Source organism: Panthera leo, chromosome F2 (assembly GCF_018350215.1).
Source record: "Panthera leo isolate Ple1 chromosome F2, P.leo_Ple1_pat1.1, whole genome shotgun sequence".
Classification (NCBI taxonomy): domain Eukaryota; kingdom Metazoa; phylum Chordata; class Mammalia; order Carnivora; family Felidae; genus Panthera; species Panthera leo.
The window spans coordinates 50,597,117-50,616,964 of NC_056695.1; the positions used below are offsets into that span (position 1 = coordinate 50,597,117).

Below are 19,848 nucleotides of genomic sequence, written 5' to 3' on the forward strand. Positions count from 1 at the left end.
ATTCTTTGCCTTAGTTTTAGAACCTCCAGTTTACCTCTCTGTCCTCATCTTACACCACTATCCTCTCATCTCTGCACTCCAGCCATACTTTTTCTCCAACATGTCATGTTCATTCCTAGGGTAAGGTGCTCTGTCTGCCTTGAACACTCTTCTCCTTGATCATTGTATAGTTGTTTCTTCTTGTCACTTATATCTCATCTGAAATGTCACTTCGTCAAAGGGGACTTCGCTCACTTCTCAAACACCCTGTTATGATAACCCATTGTTCTAAATCAGTTATCTCCATAGCACTTGTAACATTATTGCTTATAACTATAAATTTACTTATTTGTTTATGCATTTTCTTTATTCATTTGTTTCTCGATTTATTTCTTCACTCATTTTCACCTCATACTAGAGTAAAAAGCCATGGAGAGTAGGGAGTTTTTCAATACTGAAAGAGTCATAAAAGAGTATCTGATACATAATAGGTACTCAAGAGACATGTGTTGGATAGAAAAATAAATTAATGGATAGATAAATATTAATATATTTTGACATAAACCCTTAGGCCCATTTTAGACTATGCATATCTCCCTGTCAACCAGAGTTTGAGTTTCTTGAAGTTTGAACACCTGTCTAATGTCCCTATGGATGAGGGCATAAAAGGTGTGCTTACCAAATTTGTAATTGGAAAAGCAGGAAAGGATAACTTCCAGGATGGAGGTAAAAAACAAAATTAGGATTCAAAATTATTGCCACATTGCATTTTACACATCAATATAACACTTTTTATTAAAGAAGTATTGTTAAAATCTGGGATTATATATTGGATGGAAAAACCAGTTGAAATTAAGAAAATTAAATGCAGAGAGTCTTGAGTCCTGTATTTAGAGTTGAAAGGCGAGCTGCACAAGCCTAGGTCAATGGAAACTTGATAGTGATGAATGTGAAGAAGAACTGGGGGGTGAACTGAGAATTAGGGAGGCTTGGGTCCCCAAGGAACACAGTAGATGTCCTAAATCTCTATCTGTAATCCAATACTTTAATGCATAGTTAAGACATGTCCCTTTCTGTGAGAACTCCCATGATATTTTCAGCCTGGAGCCTCTCTCCTATCTGAATCCTTAGAAGATTTTGTCCCTATCTATAATGATAACTACTGTTTACTGCATTCTTTTAATATTTGTGTACGTGTCTTAATCTCACCTCCTAGATTGTAAACTCCTTCAGAGGAGGCACTGTGTTTTGTTTTAATTGCTCTGTTCCATGTAATTTTTTTACAAATTGGAGGACTCTCAGTAAATATTTACTTTGTGAGTGAATGAAGAAGTAGCAGATAAAGCTAAATTATGTGAGTATATACATTTTTTTAAAAAAAATAGTGTAACTACAAGAGCACCATCATTATAGAAACAAAAGCTATTGAGGAATTTTTACTTAATATATGTGTGTCTAGATTTGGAGAGAATGGTAATCTCTGTAAGGAGTAATGAATTTAATAAGAAGGAAGAAAAGGTATTTCTGAAACATGGTACTATTCTAATTGGCTTAAAAGTAAATTTTTAAAAAAATGTTTATTTATTTATTTTGAGAAAGAGAGGGAGAGAGAGAATCCCAAGCAGGCTTCTCCACACTCAGCATGGAGCCCAATGTGGGGCTCGATCCCATGACTGCGAGATCATGACCTGAGCCTATATCAGAGTCGGATGCTTAACTGACTGAGGCACCCAGGTGCCCCTGAAAATTTTTTTTAAGAAACTTTATTTTAGAGGATTAATTTTATGGATCGATTGATGTAGATAGGTAGGTAGGATGGGAGGGAGGGAGATAGATAATTAGAATATATTGAAATATTTGGTCAATAATTATATTATTTCCCTGTGAAATAATAATCTGGGACCACTTCATGTTTTTAAATTGAATGTAAATAGTTAAAATCTCAAAAAACTCTTATTCATATTATTGTTTTTCAATAACTTGTTAATTTCCACATTTGGCCAATTTTAATTCAGTGATAAAATTTAATTGCAGTTTATTATTCTAGTGTGATTTGTAAAGCTTAGTTTTATATCTATTATCAGTGTATGTTCATCAAATTATAAAATAAATAACATTCTCACTGACAGCATAAAAAAGGAAACACGTCTTCATTATTGAGAATGCAGTTAGAGTTCCTGTACTGTTGAGTTTATGTGAGATGCTTGTGGACTTTAAAGGAAATATTTAAAATCTTATAGTGAGCCAGCTAACCAGTGGCCAAAACTTAATTAAAAAATTACGTTGATTGTAATTTGTAGTCAGGACCCAAATTGGCCATAAACACATGGTGTAGGCCAGTATTAATTTTCTCTTTTGACTGCTTGATACAATGATGTAATTTTATTTCACTGTGTAGGATGAAGAATGAGAAAATAAAACCATAACTCTGTCACAGAGCTGCAAGCCCACTGGGGATGGGGACTTGATCTTATTCACTGTTGTATTCCAAAGGCCTGGCTGTGCTTTTATGTACAGTAAACACCTGTTACCAAGTGCTTCCTTACATAAGAACTCAGATATAATGTGAGTGGAGAATAGCGTTCTTCATCCTCCATTCTTCTCTCATTAGTTTCGTCACAATGAGATTCAGTCTTTGCTACTCTCCTTACAGACTTATGATTACCTACTTAGAGATTGTCTGTAGTTGAGAATCATTAATGAATTTTTTGAAGGAAGAAGTGAGTTAGTTGAAGCAGTTGATGGACGTTGGCTGTTTATAGCATACAGAGTGATGCCAAAAATATACAAGACCCAGCTTATAGCCTACAACGCAAGTTAAATGGAGATGCATTCCTGTTTGTAACTTTATTTCAGTCTGCGGAGATGATGGCCCCTTCGCACTTTATGCTCGTTTTTTATATCTGGAGAAAGAGAAAAGCATTGCTGGTAGGGCGGTGTTCTCCTGTTGAACATGACATTTCACACACCATCGACATTAGGCAAGGACCTTCTGTGATCATGATGGATTAGACAAAAACTAGACCACTCTGTACTCATATGTGAACTTGGGCAAAGACATGAACATTTTGAAGATCAGAAAAAGCCCAAATATTTCCCATCTTTTTAAAAAACTAATCTCAACTTTTTTGTTTTTAAACCAATCACATTCTTCTTCTAGGTAAGAATTTTTAAGATTCCCAATCATAGAATGGCTTCTGCTCCCTGACAGTATCCAGCCCAGAGCCAAATCCTGCTTTTTTTAAACTTTCCCCAAAATCACCTAACAGAAGTCCATGTCCTTTATTTCTAACATATTTGCTGAGACTCCTCACAGTGAGGCAGTAAACTCACATTTGTTCAACAACAGGTGTGTTCCAGATGGTCTTTGACTGAAGATCATTTGACAGTATTAAGAGCCTAAAGACTGTGGAGTGTGTTAAAATTTAATTGTGTTGCTTTTTACATATATGCCAATATTTTTCCCAAAGAGAGTCTCTGGAAGGCAGTGAAATTTTGAATTAGAGAAAAATGAAAGCTTCAAATGTATGCATAATTGTAGTTTGTATAATCAACCAGGATTACTCTCACATGGTATATTTCCATAGACTGTTTTTGAAATACTAAGCTATCAACATGATATAAGCTATGAGTTGTAGTTCCAAACACTTGGTCTATTGAGTGTTAGCTTTTCTGTTAAGGGGTTTGCCATAAATCCAAATATATCATTTTAAGGCACTAACACGCCATCACTGAAAGAATCACAGCAGAGAATATATTCAAGATTCAAAAACTTATTTGTCTGAAACAGCTGCTCCTGACCTTCCATGGGTATTTGGAGACTCTTGGAATTTTTATAAGATTATATTTTGAATAAGTACAGGCTTAATGTGCCTCTATTGCCCCTACTATTTTGAGTAGTTAACAACATTATCCTTTTATTCTTTTTCTCTGGTCAGTAGAATAATTTCCCTGTTCCATCTCTTTATCCATATAATGCACTCTAGAGAGTGCTTAAACATTTTTAATCATTAGATAATCTTAAAGGGAGTAAAAAAAATTGTGTTTAAATTACAAAACACAGTTAACAACACTTGATTGTATTTCAACATAGATTGGTAGAAAATATTAGAATATAGAACAGTTTTTTAGTAGGTGCTTTTGTCGATATTATTTTCTTATTCTCATGTTATAAAGTTTACCTTCATCAGGGAGAATATTTAAAACAAAACAGAAAATGTTATTTATCTTTTACAGTACAGTGGCACATACTGTTTACGTATATGCTTACTCCACTTTAAAATGTGAAATGGCAATGAAGACATTTCGGAGAAATGTTACAGAACAGGGGGTAAAAGGATAACTTCTGAAATTGGGGGATGGCTTACAATATTTATGGTTTTACACTGGAAAGATGATATCCAAGAGCACATAGGATTTCCCTCACGGAGTATGGAAGAACGTTGGACATAGCTGATGTGGAAACACTTAGAGCTCTGGAGCTGAATCGTTTCCTTAAAACCGAAGAAAGTCTGGTAATAAGAAGGGTACTTTTAAGAGTGTAAAAGGAAGTATCAATGGGCAGTATTTATGCCTCAACTTTGATGAGCTTTGATGATGATGATGATGAGAACATAAAAAATGTAGAATATAGTAAATGTTTGGGAGAATCTAACAGCTTGTATGGAAACCATACTAAAACACATTGAATAACTAGTAATAAATAACTATTTAAATGGATAGATGTTTGGTGAAAAGGAAAATAGGTGGTTAGAGCAGAGAGGAATGAGGGAGGGCTAGATTAGTATGGAAAGACACCATGACCTGAGACTGGGCTTGAACTGAGCCTTAAAGAACAGACGGGGTTCTTAGAGATGCAGAACCTGGGAAGGGAATCAGTCACGTGATCATCAATATTGTGATGCACAACATCATCACCATTAACAAGCACCTTAACTTATGATTTCTTTAAGGTATTTTACTAGGTACTGTGGGAGACAGAAACAGGCACTGATGTTTACCCATGAGGAATTTACAACTTTAAGGGGTTTGTGGAGTTTAGTTTAGAAGCGTTTTTAATAAAGTTGCAGAAACTATGCACAATTACAGAACAAAATGGGGGCATCACGCCTGTCAAGCAGCAGAATTCTAGGAGGAATGACACATATATCTGACCGGATGTGATATTTTTTGTTCTTACATTTCAAAGTATTTATATAAAAGAAAAGAAATGTGATCTCAAATAACCATTCAGTCATGGTTTTCTGATATCTAAAATAAAGACACCAAAGAATTGGACCTTTGAGGACCTTTCCAGATGATTGCAGTTTTTTGTTCTAAGTTTATCCATATGCAACATATGACACAAAAGAGTTACCTTTTTAGTGGTGTTGATTGTATGAAAATTGAGTACTAATCGTATGCATTGCTGCGTGGTATTTTTAGCTTTGTTTCCAGTTAAAGAATAATTTGTGCGGGGCATCTGGGTGGCTCCGTCAGTTAAGCATCTGACTCTTGGTTTCAGCTCTTGGTTTCTCACGGTTCATGGGATCCAGCCCTGCGTTGGGCTCTGCACTGACAGCACAGAGCCCGCTTGGGATTGTCTCTGTCCCTCTCTCTGTCTGCCCCTTCCCTGCTCGCTCGCTCTCAAAATAAATAAACTTAAAAAAAATAACTTGTGTTGAACATTGGACTAGACCATTTGGTGCTCCTGATGAATCAACCGACACCAGACTAGTACCTGCCATTCAGACTTTTGAAAAAGCGAACTACCAACACTAGTACATTCTCTAAGTTTTAAAAACTGAGTAACCTTAGTATATGGCTCTTCTCTTCAGTCTGCCCATGAAGACTGTCTTTAAAGTCTGCCTAGGGGTTGATATCGACGAAAAGAAAGCTTCAAATGTGGACCTCATCACACCGCACAACCCCAGAATTGTCTTAACTGGAGTATGCCTAGGAAGAGTGCTGTATTTTCGTGTGGCAAGTGATATTGGGCAATGTTAGCCAGCTGTCATTCACCCCCTTTATTCACAATACCGTGGACCTTTTGAATCCCCTCCACCTTCTGCCTTCACGTCAGCTTTCCCCACTTACCGTCTCAAAGATGGAATCACACCTCAGAAAGAGACAAGGTGCCAGTTCTTGTCTTGTGAGTTGCAAGAGCAATTGCAAGCAAGCCTGCAGCATTGATGAATTTGTGAAGAACATAGGAGACCCACGCAAAGCTTCCTTCAACTCTGCCCCTCGAGATAAAATAACTTTACGGATGGAGGAGAAATGATGCGTGGTTAAACAATAATCTCTGAGAGGAGAGCGGATCACAATTTCCCCTTCCCTCAGTCAATGCCGGGAGGTAGATTTTTAATGGAGTCCCCCACTAGGTTAATTAAGAGAGTTTGTTTTCCTAAGTAGAGCCCAGGAAGTCATCAAGACCCAGAGACAGATAAGCCTGTTAGCCTCACTGTTTTGTGATCCCCTTACCCTAGGAGAGAATTATAATGATCTCCATGTATCTGACAGGGTACAAGTAGTTGGAAACATTCACCTGTTTGGACCAGGAGCTTTGAACCAGAAGAAGGGAACTCCCAAGGGATGTTAGCTAGCATGGCTAAATGGCACTAAAGACAAGTTGCCTTCTCCCCCAAATTCTCCTACTACTCCCAGTGACTGTTCACTAATACGCTCCCTGGAACTTAGATGGAACCCTGTATTGGTTAACTTGATGTTGCTGTCAGCTGGGAGGTTAGGATTTGAAAAAATATATATATATAGTTATTGAATATTAAATACAATAGTAAAAACTTCTGCAGTGCTTACTGTGTGCCAAACACAATCCTAAGGACTTTATAGAGACTAAAGACTTGCATGAGACAGTTATGATCATTATCTCCATTTTATCAGACACCCAGAGAGGTTTAGAGTTTTGTCCCATGTCACACAGGCAGTAAGTGACAAAGCCAGGATTCAAATCCAGGTAGTCTGTATCAGCCTATACTAAACTACTTCTCAAAGATGTGTAAAAGAATAAAGTATTTCTGGCAAGACTGAGTCTGCGTCCTGTATTTCATATGCATAGGCCTTATTTTGGAGGGATGTTGTGAAAAGCAATCTCTGGCATTCATTTCTGGAAACTCTGGTCCCCAGCTGTGCTGAAGACGCTGTTTATTATATTACAGTGTCCTCTCTGGAAGACTAGGAAAGTAATTTCTCCTTGTTTTAGCCCTGGAAATATTTGGGCTTCTCCTGAGCAACTACTTTGTTTGTATTTTATAGAAAAATCAACTGTATAATCTCATTTCTCTGTTTTCATTGGCTACTCTGTAGCTTAGAGCCAAACGTCGAGCTTGCTATTGGCAAGTTTCTATAACTTCATGACCTGCATTGCGTGCACACACTGTCCTGTTTTGTCCCAACTTTCCCTTTGCTTTGCTTTTCTGCCTATTTTAATTTACTTTATCTGTCAGTAATGTGCATATCTTAGTGAAACACCTTAAATCCTTACTGAGAAAGGCAGGTTGTAAATACATGCAAATATTATTTTCTGTGCTTTCAATCCACATCACTTTTAGATCTTACTTGGTCAGCAGAAGAAGCCCAATGCTCACTCTATAGCAGTAATGCCATTCCTTCATTGGCATGTTTTCTCCAATAGAGGACGGGAGGGGTAAGCTGTGAAGGGCACGGTGTGCTTCCTAGTCCCTACTCTCCATTCTTGAGCCCGAGGACTATGCTGAAAGGAAAGATTGACACATGGGAAAGAGTAGTTTAGTGGCTAAGTATATGGGCTCTGACATCAGAACTGGTTTATAGATGATTTTTGCTACCCACTGGCAAGTGACATTGGGCAAGTTACCTAATTTCTCTATGCGTCAGTTTCCTTGTCTGTAAAATAGAGCTAAGGTAGTAACCCACATTCATGTAGTTATAGTGGGCATTAAATTAATGTAAGTAAACAACTGTTGCCTTTGATAGATGCTCATGGCCAATAAATGGGGCAAGAGAGTTGGAGAATTGGAGACAGAGTCTTCTGAACTTTGGTATCCAAGAGTATATTCCTGATGTAACTTATGCAGGGCCACCAAAAAGTAGGTAAACAATATATAGAGATTGCATTTGCCATAATTCATATGTATTGTCCAATCTTTCGTAAGCCTAAAGTGCAATTTTTTATTTGAATTTTCACATGTTCTTTTAAGCATTAGAATTGCAGGGGAAGAAGGGATCCTAAGTCCATTGACACAGGTGAAATCAATAACCCCACACAAACTTTGATTTCAAAACTGTCAGAGAAGGAAGTGAACTTGTATTCTCCCTGAGTAACATAATGTAAGAAATACATTTTCTCTTTCAAGAATTTTTTTCCTCAGGCATTGAGATATTCCTATAAAATATTTGTTAAACTTGACTTGTCTTAAAAATATGAACACATAAATATATTTAAGCACCTCAAGTTCATTCTAAACATCTTTCAAGAAATTGTTGAGCTGATAAAAGGTATACGATAAACGCCCTGCCCTCGAGGAGATTGTGACCCAGTACCGTAGGTAGACACGTGACTGAACAGTCATGCCAAAATACGCATGTGCGTGCACACGCACGTGCACGTGTACAGTTGTAGTGCTATGAAATCAGTGCCAACGTAGACATTTTCATGGAGGATCATGGTAACTACTGATTCGATTTGTGAGACTACGAGATGAGTAAGAGAAAGGAAGGGAGTGGGACAAAGAAAGGGAAAGAGGGAGAGGACAGGGACAACGTGGAAGATGGTATTGCAGAGATAACTTGTCATGTAGATCCTGAAATATGAGAAGACGTTTTCTGGTGTTTGTGCAGAGGACGGTGGGGCGGGGGTAGGATTTCTGGCTGTGGAATAGAATATGTAAGGGAACCAAAGTCTTCTGGGGAGCTGTGGGCACGGCACAGCGTAGCAGTTGAAGAAGAGGTGAGTTTTGACTACCTGCAGAGAGCAGAAAACTATTTGGAGAGTTTTGGCATTGAGATAAACACGATCAGATTTTCCTTTTAGAAGGGTAATAGTGCAAAATATGTCTTGAAAGAGAGTGAGGGTAGAGGAAGGAGAACCTTTGGGAGAGGGAAAGGGGAGGTGAAAGCATCTGCATTAAGGACTGTTTCTTGTCTCTGTTTCAGTCTCACAAGTCTGCTATAGTTTCACCTTTTTCCAGGTGATTCTTTCTTCTGTCTTTCTCTAGCTCAGGGAAGGTCCTGGCTTCTTGCTATTGCTAATGAATGAATTGCACTCCGTCACCTTGTGCTCAATCCTTGCAATAAATTCACTCTACTTTAGGTTCTCAGAGTTGTATCTGTTTCCTGTTTTGACCCTGACTGATACACCATAGCAGTAATCCAGAGGAGAGGGTTGAGGGCCCTAACAAAGGAAGAGACAGTGCACATGCAGAGAAGAGAACTCATTTACAGAACAGAATTACAGAATTTGCTGACAGGTATGTGTGTGAGTCTGAGAGAGGGGAAGAATCATGGGCATCCTGACCTTACTGGCTGGCCTACTTAACAGAAGTGATGTTAAAACTATACAAAACGGGGGCGCCTGGGTGGCTCAGTGGTTAAGCGTTCGACTATTGATTTCGGTTTCCGTATGATCTCATGGTTTGTGAGTTCAAGCCCTGTGTCAGGCTCTGTGCTGATAACGCAGGGCCTGCTTGGGATTCTCTCTCTCTGTTTTCTCTCTGCCCCTCCCCTGCTTGCTGTCTTTGTCTCTCATAAATAAATAAATTAATTAAAAAACAAAACTATACAAAACAGACATTGTGGGAAGACTAGGGGATTGGAGGAGACCTATGGTTGACTATTGGATATTCAGACATGTCAATAAGCAGATGGACATAGGAATGTGGGGCTGGAGTTTCATATTTGAAATATGTCAGCATATAGCAAGAGTTTACCATTATTTAAAATCTTGGAAGTGAAATCACTAGGGAAAAGGTACACAATGAGAAGGGACCAAGGACAGAACTTTACAGAAGTACAAATACAATGGGGAAAAGTGGACAAAGAGGAAAACCATGGTGGATAGTGTAAGAAAAGGCAGGAATTTCAATAAAGATTGATATTTGGAAAATACTAGGATGGATTTATTGTACGTGCTTAGTAAAAGGCCATTGGTCATTGACCAATTAAAGGTAGATGCAAAGTTTCTCTTTCTTTGTTTAAAATAACATTCTGATATATTCCTGTTCTCATATTACAATGAAGAGATTAAGGACAAGAAATAGAATCAGATGGCCAACAGACACATGAAAAGATGTTCAATATCACTGATCACCAGAGAAATGGAAATCAAAACTACAATGAGATATCACCTCACATGTGTCAGAATGGCTAAAATCAGCAATAGAAGAAACAACAGGGGCCGGCATGGATGTGGAGAAAGGGGAACCCTCTTACGCTGTTGGGAATGCAAGCGGGTATAGCCACTATGGAGGACAGTATGGAGATTCCTTAAAACAATCTAAAAATGGAACTATCTTCTGATCCAGCAATTGTACCAGTAGGTATTTACACGAAGAATACAAAAATACTGATTCAAAGGGATACTTGTACCCTGCTATTTATAGAAGTATCATCTGCAATAGGCAAATTATGGAAAGAGCCCAAATGTCCACTGACTGATGAATGGATAGAGAAGTTGTGGTATATACATACAATGGACTATTACTCAGCAATCAAAAAGAATGAACTCTTGCCATTGCAATGACATGGATGGAGCTAGAGAGTATCGTGCTAAGTGAAACACATCAGTCAGAGAAAGACAAATACCTTATATTTCACTGATCCGTGGAATTTAAGAAACAAAAGAAATAAGCAAAGGGGAAAAAAAGAGGGAGACAAACCACGAAACAGACTTAATTACAAGGAAAAAACGGAGGGTTGATGGAGGGAGGTGGGGGGGATCGGTTAAATAGGTGTTGGAAATTAAGGAGGTCACTTTTTCTGAGGAGCATTGGGTGATGTATGGAAGTGTTGAATCGCTATATTGTACACCTGAAACTAATATTACACTGTATGTTAACTAACTGGAATTTAAATAAAAAAAATTAAAAATAAATACATAAAGGGGTGCCTGGGTGGCCCAGTCAGTTAAGCGTCTGACTCTAGATTTCAGCTCAGGTCATGATGTCACGGTTCCTGGGATTGAGCCTCACCGAGCTGGGCTCTGTGCTGATACGTGCTGACAGCATGGATCCTACTGGGGATTCTCTGTCGCCTCTCTGACCATCACCTGTGCACACTCTCCCTCTCTCTATCAAGATAAATAAGTGAATGTAAAAAAATAAATACATTAAAAAAAGAACTAAATTAGTTGTCCCATTTTATCCAATTGCCATGGTGGTGAAGATAGGATTTGAACACTTAGTTTTGTCTAATTTCCAAAGTCTGGGGTACTTTATAAATAACTTTAAATGCCATCCTAATAAATCTGTATATATTTATATAGGCAATGAGAAACCACTCAAAGTTCTCAACAAGGCAATACGTGGCCAAAACCATGTTTGTAAAGAATAATCTGAGAGTAGTAGGTAAGAAAGATAAATAGATAGAGCCTAGAGAAAGTAAGTGAAGTTAGGCGACCACTAGGCAAAGAGTGATAAGAACCTGTCTTAGGGTATAACGTTGCCCAATTTAGGAAAAACAGCAAAACCAGTGTGCCCTGTTCAATGTCAAGTTTTGAATTTTTGGTGTAAATATGCCCCCATGGGATTTGGGGACATTTTTATATTTTAAGACTGGTATTTACTTGAAATTCGTATTTAATGGCTGTCCTGTATTATATCTGGCAACCTGCAACACTGCAATGCCATTCTGATGCCAACTGCCTGGAGTTATTATCGACTCCACAGGTTGAGGGCACAATCTCCAACAAGATCGTCCTTAGGTCAGATACCAGCTGCAGATTTGAGGGTTTTCACATTATCTGTACTTTGGACCAGTTGGGGGTTTTCCATGAGCCACTCAGATGGATAATTCACTAGAGAATTTTCATTAAGAGAATTTATTATTAAGGACAAATCATTATCAGCCAAATGAAGACATACAAAGCAAGGCCTGGGAGAGCCCTGAAAGTAGGGCTTCCCTGTCTTCTCCCCATGGAATCAGAACGCATCACCCTCCTGGCCCATCTATGTCACCAACCAGGAGCCTTACTTGAGCCTTGTGTCCATTGATTTTATTGAAGTTTCCGTACATAGGCATGATTGACTGAATCATTGAACCATGTAAGTGAACTCATTCTCCAGCCCCCATCTTATCCCCGGAGGTCAGGGGCCCTCTGTGAATCACAGAGATGCTCCTATCACTTAGGAAATTCTAAGGGCTTAGAATTCCCTTCTAGGAACCCGGGACAAAAACAAGACATTTATAATAATAATAATAATAATAATAATTATTATTATTGTTATTGTTATACAGTGCTAAGTGTGGTCATGGTAATGGAAGTGGAGAAATAGACGAGGAAGGAATTATACCATGGAGGAATCTAACTTGAAGCTCATTTTTAAATCTTTGGCGACTGGAAATATTTGAGGAAGTGCAGACTGGGATGGGAGAGGGAGAGTTAATAATGAGCTAAGTTTAGATGCTTGAAATTGAAGATACTGGTGGGAAATCATGATGTAAATTCAGGGTAGTTAGTGCAGAAATGCATACTGGAGGTTAGAAGAATTGTCAGGATTATATACTAAGTCAGAACTCCTTAGTGTGAATGGATCATTGGAGCTCTGAAATGTAGTAACACTGCTGTGGGAAAAAGCGTAATAGAAAGAAAGCAGACGCCCGTGTGTTATAGGAGGGAAAAGAGAAACCACAGACAAAGTAAAAATTGGTCCATCACACCCCATATTTTCTAAATTTTTATAGATTAATTTGACAAAACATTTTCATGTGAAATCATCTCTGTTGTCTCTTACAATGGTATTCATTTTTCAGAGCTTTTATACATTTATCCTGTAGTTTTATTTCTACCTATTTTTTTGCCTGAATGTTTAACATTGATACCTATTTTCTTTTAATTCTAAACATGAATTGGATTTTGCCCCAAATTTATATAAATGCAGGGTACTCAGTAAAATAAAATATTGGGAAAATAATCTTATGTGGATTTTGACCAATCTTTAAAAATAGCTTGAAAAGGAAGGAGTAAAGCCAGGAAAGTTAGTGGTTTTTAAAATTTGATTTGAGAATAGTTGTTGCATAATATTACATTAATGTATTTTGCTATTTCTAACTTTTTGAAATTGACCGTATTTTACAGCAGTCTGGCTTAAATACCATATGATTTCACTTATATGGGGAATTTAAGAAACAAAACAGATGAACGTAGGGGAAGGGAAAAAAAGAGAAGCAAACCATAAGGGACTCTCTCTTTTTTTTTTTAATGTTTATTTTTGGGAGAGGGAGAGAGAGAGAATGCATGCGCTCATGAGCAGGGAGGGGCAGAGGGGGAGGGGGACAGAGGATCTGAAGCGACAGCAGAGAGCTCAGTTCAGAGCCCCAAGTCACTGAGCCACCCGGGCACCCAAGACCCTTAACCACAGAGAACAGACTGAGGGTTAATGAAGGGAGGGTGGTAGAGGATGGGCTAAATGGGTGATGGGCATTAAAGAGGGCGCTTGTTATGATGAGCGCCGCCGAGTGTATATGCAAATGACGAATAACTAAATGCTGCTCCTTAAAACCAATATGACACTATATGTTAACTAACTAGAATTTAAATAAAAATTTGAAACAAATATCAACAAGAAAGGTAAGCCAACCTTTCTCTTCCAAATTTCGCTTTTCTTGAAGACAGACTCGTTAACAAAATGGGATTAAAGTCTGTGCTTTTATTTATTCATCTTATTCTTTAATTACAAAATGGCTTACAACTAGTCATAGTAAATTAATCAAAGAAATTACAGTTTTGAGATGGTCGAATTGCAAATAATTGTAGTGTTTCTACAGAATATCATAAAGGCTATTGGTAAAGCTACATTATAGCACATGTATATTTTTTTTAAGTATCACATTCCTTTCTCTAGCTTCTGGCTAACAATATATTAACATATCCCCCAAATCGCTAAGTGCCAACTATGTACCAAACCACTGCTCCATTATGGAACATACAGAAATGAATAATACATATTTTGATGGAGGGGAGAACATTTATAAAAACACGGACATTTGTGCTTAATCATTGTAATTTTGGCTGAAAACTATTTTGCTGTAATCTCCCTACTAGCACTTTTATCTGCTGCATTTTTAATACAGATTAAAAAGAGGATCCGCAAGGATATTTTTGAAACATGCAAACAAATAAATTGCCTCACCCCATTGAATTTCAGTCCTCAATCTATACATGAGAAACTGGAGTGACTTTTCTAGCCTACCTTTTTTTTTTGCAGTTCTCGTTACTGTCTGTGGTGTCACATCGCCAACTTCATTACCTCAAATCCGCATTCTGTTTTCAAGCCATAACTACTGGGGATCAGTGATGGGAAGGGAGCTTCTTCATCTAGTGTGTGTTGTAAAGGCATGGGTGGCGAAGTAGGAGGCCAAGTGGCCAGTACAAGTTCTGTGAAAAACTTAAGCATGATTCAGTGTTCTTATCTGCAAAATGAAGGGATTTCATTTATAAACCACATGGCGCCTTTCAATTTTAAAGTCCATGAGAAATAAACTTACAATAACCAGGTGAAGAACTATCTAATGCAAAGTTCGATTTATATTTCATAAAATATTTGATTTGTGAAATATTTGTTTTATATAAATATATATATAAAGAAAATGCAAAACACACACACATATATACATATATACATACACATATATATGTATATATATGTGTATATATATATGTATATATATATATACATATACATACACACTACCTCTATAAAAACCATTACAGCTTTCAAACTATTTACATTTGGAAGAGAGACTAGCATAGAAGGCAGCCTAATAAAAATAAGTGAGGCATATGCTATACTGAAAAGATTGTTATTTAAATTTTCAAATGTGAAATATATCACTGAAATGGATGAAACTTTAGTTTGGGGGGATACTTAAAAGTGATATATGTTTTCTTAAAAGGAATTAAAGATGCTCATATAGCATTTTGCAACCACAGGTAAACTGTTTGGAAGAAGGCCTCTTCTTTCTAAATAATGCAAAGACAAAATTTCAGCCCTAGCTGTTTTCATATTATAACAAATCAGTCATTTGCTCTCGTATCAAGGTAAGTTGGCAGTGGCATAGCCATCGTGTTCAGTCTTGAGTGGAAGAAATTCACTTTGTGCAAGGAAAATCTTGGTGAGGTTTTTCACTGCGTATGTTTATTTTCGTGAGATTTTGGAAGCTGATTCACAAACTGTTAATTAAAAGTGCCAGTGTACTTGTGAAAGCTACAATAATTAAACGTATCTTCAGTTTATGTGAGAATTCTTCCCATTTGTGACTCTAACTTGGAAAGTTACCAATTTGAAGATTGAAATTGTAGAAAATCAGACCTAAAAATGCTTCTGGCTGCTGGTGGCATATTGAAATGCTCCAATAGGGTGGCGAGCATGAATCAGAGCAAAGAACTGGGGCATCTCCAGGAACGCTCTGCTACCTTTGTTCAGGGGAAGATATTTCCTACAAGGTGTCTGTTATTGACCTGCTGCTAAGTCTGTGGAAATGCATCACACTTCTCTTGTGTTATTTATTCCTAAGGGACTTTGTTACTCTATGGAAATGTATCACTTTTTTTCTTCTTTTATTCCATTAGGGAATTTGCTACTCTTTAACTCAGTTTCAAAGAAAGTTACTCTTTTAATAGTGCCTGGAAATCGAGAGAGTTTAAAAATGTTATTAAAAGTTCCATATACAGCAGTATCCACAATTTAATTCAGATGTTTTCTGTCCTTGGAGGGCTGAGGGGGTGCGATGTTTCAGACGATAGTTTTAAACTAAAAGGCGCTCTCTTCTGGGATGCCTTCGTTCTATGATGTTCTTTTGTAAAAGGAGGTAAATCCCAAACCGAAGTGCATGCACAGCGTCTTCGAGTGTGGGCTCCGGCCACAGAATTCCCATTAGCATTGGCTTGGCACTGCTTCTTGTTTCACAGACAGTGAGGAACATGCCTTTTCCACCCTTGAGGCAATAAAATAAATTAAAGGGTGCGGCATTAAATGAGTTGAATTTTGAGTAGTATTTTTCATGCCTCCGACATTGTAAAATCAGTTTTATCCTTATGAAGCAGTATTTGGGATCATGGAACATGGGGCTCCTCTGTTTGTGCCAGTAGGCGGGTCCCTTTGATTTTCTGGAAGAGAGAGAGAGAGAGAGAGAGAGAGAGAGAGAGAGAGTGTGTGTGTGTGTGTGTGTGTGTGTGTGTGTGTGTGTGTGTGTGTGTGTCTTTGCTGGTCCTTTTCCCATTGCGGTCTCTAGCCAGTGTCTGTGACTAGAACTTTGTAATTCAGTATAAACCACAAAGAAACGAGCAGTATGGAGGGTAAGACATCTTCAGTTTGTTTCTGCTGGTTCTGGTCCAGGCTATTACAGTCCCTACATATCTCCGTGACACAGAAGCAAGAGTTTTTGCAAAGAATGTCCCCAGGGCCCAACCAAATCCTTCCTCTGAAAAGCTGTCCTGCTCTGTCTGTGTTCATTATGTTTGTGCTTCCTCCAATTTTGCACTTTCTCTCAGTATTTCCTAAAGAGACTGGAGAGCATTCCTTTAATCTCAAACGGAAGTTTATTTTTGTTTCATGGAACAAAGGTTTATCGTTAGTGTTTCCGTGTGTCCCCTCTAATTAGAAACCCTGTTCTTATATTCTCATAAATGAGAAGGGACTGCTTTAATTCTTAGTGCATTTGAACACAGATACTTTCAGAGATGGTAAGATTCGCATTTTATTAAATTCTCATTGACTGCAAAACAGAACGAGGACCCTCACCCACCACCTAAACAGCAAAATCTGAAGGCCCAGCACTCTTGAAGGGAGTCCCCTAGTAACGCCACTCCCTCTTTCTGGGTGTCTGATGTTTCAAGATATGAAAATAAGCATGCTTTTCCCATACTGATTTGTCTGCTGTTTTCCCCCCACTCAGTGGTTTTATTATTTCCTTTCCAAAAGGATGCTGTGATTATTCATAAAGGTCCTTCAAATGTAAGCTTATTGACAGATTTTAAACACTTACGCTGTATCAGGCATCGTGCTAGTAAGTCTGTTACACAATTCAGAGTTTAAAGGGAAGAGTGTCTATCGACTGCTCATCTCAGTTGTAGGCTGGAACCAGTTATTTTCCACGTCATACCTCATGTTAGGAATTCTGAGACTAATGCTTCAAAGGGCCTGTTCTTCTTCTTCTTTTTTTTTTTAGTTCTATACCTTCAAGTATTTAAGCTGATGACTTTTTATTATATGTTGTTTATTGGTGTATATTTTTATGTTAATTTCTGACGCCCCAGAATGCCGTGTTTGTCTATTTTTACTATAGCCTCCTTGCGCATGCTTACCTGTATCTCTCAGAGCCAATGTGTGAGGTAAGCCTTGCCCGTGATAGGAAACAAAGAAAGAATGAAAAGTGTGTGTGTGTGTGTGTGTGTGTGTGTGTGTGTGTGTGTGAGAGAGAGAGAGAGAGAGAGAGGCAGAGACAGAGAACATTCATCCAGTATTTTCCTTAGACATGGGCGAATGTGCAAATATTGACGGTATGGATGCTTTTCCTTTGTGCCTGTTGAAATTTTCTAGGTTGCCTGTCAAGAAGATTAGCATTTTCTGTTTGGTAGAGTTTGAATCTCTTGCGTTCTCTGGCCTGGTGAGAGTGAACACTCTACCTATTCAGTCTGAGTCCTTGAAATGGGGAAGAGTTGGATTCTTATTTGAAACATATTTCTGCAGTGAGGCTCCCCCATTGCTTTTGTGGGTATGGGGATGAAGAACAGGTTAAGGGCTCTTTGAAGGCAGAAGGTATTCAGTGTGGAAAAGACCCTTCCTAGATAAAAGAAGTGAGGAATGCAGACGGGTTCAAACATCAGGGAAAGACATTCTTCATCTGCTGAACTGGGGAGGGCATAAATATCTTCAGTTAGTGGGAATCTGTCATGCTTACTTTTTGTGTTGCATTTCAAGGACAATGAGGGAGGTTCCCGATAATGTTTACTTGCATTAGATCAGCTTTTAGGGGTGTAGCAAAATACCAATAGTGCTGGCCAAGAAAATAAAGCTAATAAAAGCTTATTATTGTGTTTTAATGGCTGTAGAAATAGTGAGTTGTTCGTATGATACAAAAAAAATTCCTTATGCCTTGTGTTAAATAATTTCTGTTATTAATTATGCCGTTCTTAAATGTTTCCAGTAACATTATAAGAAAGTAATTTTCAATTGAAAATTGGATTAAATGTAAATGATGGTGTTAATTACATAATACTCAAGAAATATTGCAAATGGAGCCTCACCAAGTATAATTTTGTCTTGATTTGAGCTCTGAGCAAACACCCCACCCTAACCAATTACTCAGACCACCAATTCCATCAGCGGCTCTCCTTTTATCATTTCATTAGTTGCATTTTCCTCACACTTTTGTTCCATCTCCTTCTATCCTATCTCTTTCATCTCCTCCTTTCACAAGCATAGCAATCATCAGGTGTTGATGTCATAGGAAAGATATAGATCACAACAAAAAAAGTTACTGATGTAAAAGAGAACCGCTTTAATCTGATCTGATGTACCAGATTTTATAATTATATAACTTAAGAAGTAACATAACCTTATCTACTAATGTCTAATAAATATTCTGGAACCCAAAAGATGAAAAAGAAAAAAAAGTTTATTACCTTAAGGCAAAGAAAGCAGTTTGGTGTAATGCTTTTTGTTGACCGTTGTCAAGTTTTTTTTTTTTTTTATGTTTCTCAGTCTATGTGTTCATGATTGCTATTAAGAGAGAGAGAGAGAGAGAGAGGGAGAGAGAGAGAGCGGGGAGGGGCAGAGAGAGGGGGAGACAGAATCTGAAGCAGACTCCAGGCTCTGAACTGTCAGTACAGAGCTGGATGCAGGGCTCAAACTCACAGACCGCAAGACCATGGCCTGAATCAAAGTCAGATGCTTTAACTGACTGAGCCACCCAGGTGCCCCTGTTGTACCTTCTTTCTATGATTGTTCTTTCTCATTAGAAGTTGTCTGTAAAATGATAGTATACAGTGGAGCTACTGAGGAATTTTTGCTCCCGGAGGTACATGAAATGGCCAACATTCTGTCACCTGCAATTCTGTTCCTTGCAAGCAAAGGCTTTGTCTTTAATTGCTCCTTTTTGTTAACATTTTCAGTAGTTGTTTGTGCCATGTAAGAGAATTGTGCTTGTGATTTGTGATATAGCAACACGACAAACTGTGAGCTTAGGAATTCTCTTTTCTTTTCTTAGAAGAATTGGTTTCCTCTACCTTTTCCCACTCCCCGGGAAAAAAAAAATCAGATACGAGCATATATGGATTGTGGAATACCAAGTGTAGAGGCTCTGTTTACCTGAAGTGCCTTTGAGCCGTAATGAAAAGTTTAATCAGCCACATTATGCCCTTATGGGTTACAAATACAATGTGTTAACATATGAAGAAAAACATTAGTTATAACTCCCAAGAAATATCTACTGGCCAGATTATGTATTTCTTTAATTTTTTTAAATTGATAATCAGGCAGGGAAAAGAAAAAGAGACAAAGTCAGCAGAATATAGGACACAAAGTCCAATCAAAAGAGTTCATGAAATTTACTTAGAGCTTTCATTCACTCAAACTAATTAGGCTCAGTTCTGGCAAACTTAGTCATTTGGTTTTCTAATCTAAAGCTGATTAGAGCCAACTCCATAAGGATCATATAGTTTAATTGTTTTCATTT

At 37.9% G+C, this 19,848-nt stretch overlaps 1 protein-coding gene across 2 annotated transcripts in view; it reads left to right on the forward strand.

The window, feature by feature from the left end:
- Positions 1–19,848, forward strand: part of ZFPM2 (zinc finger protein, FOG family member 2) — a 468,988-nt gene that overhangs the window by 54,179 nt on the left and 394,961 nt on the right. The window lies entirely within an intron of this gene.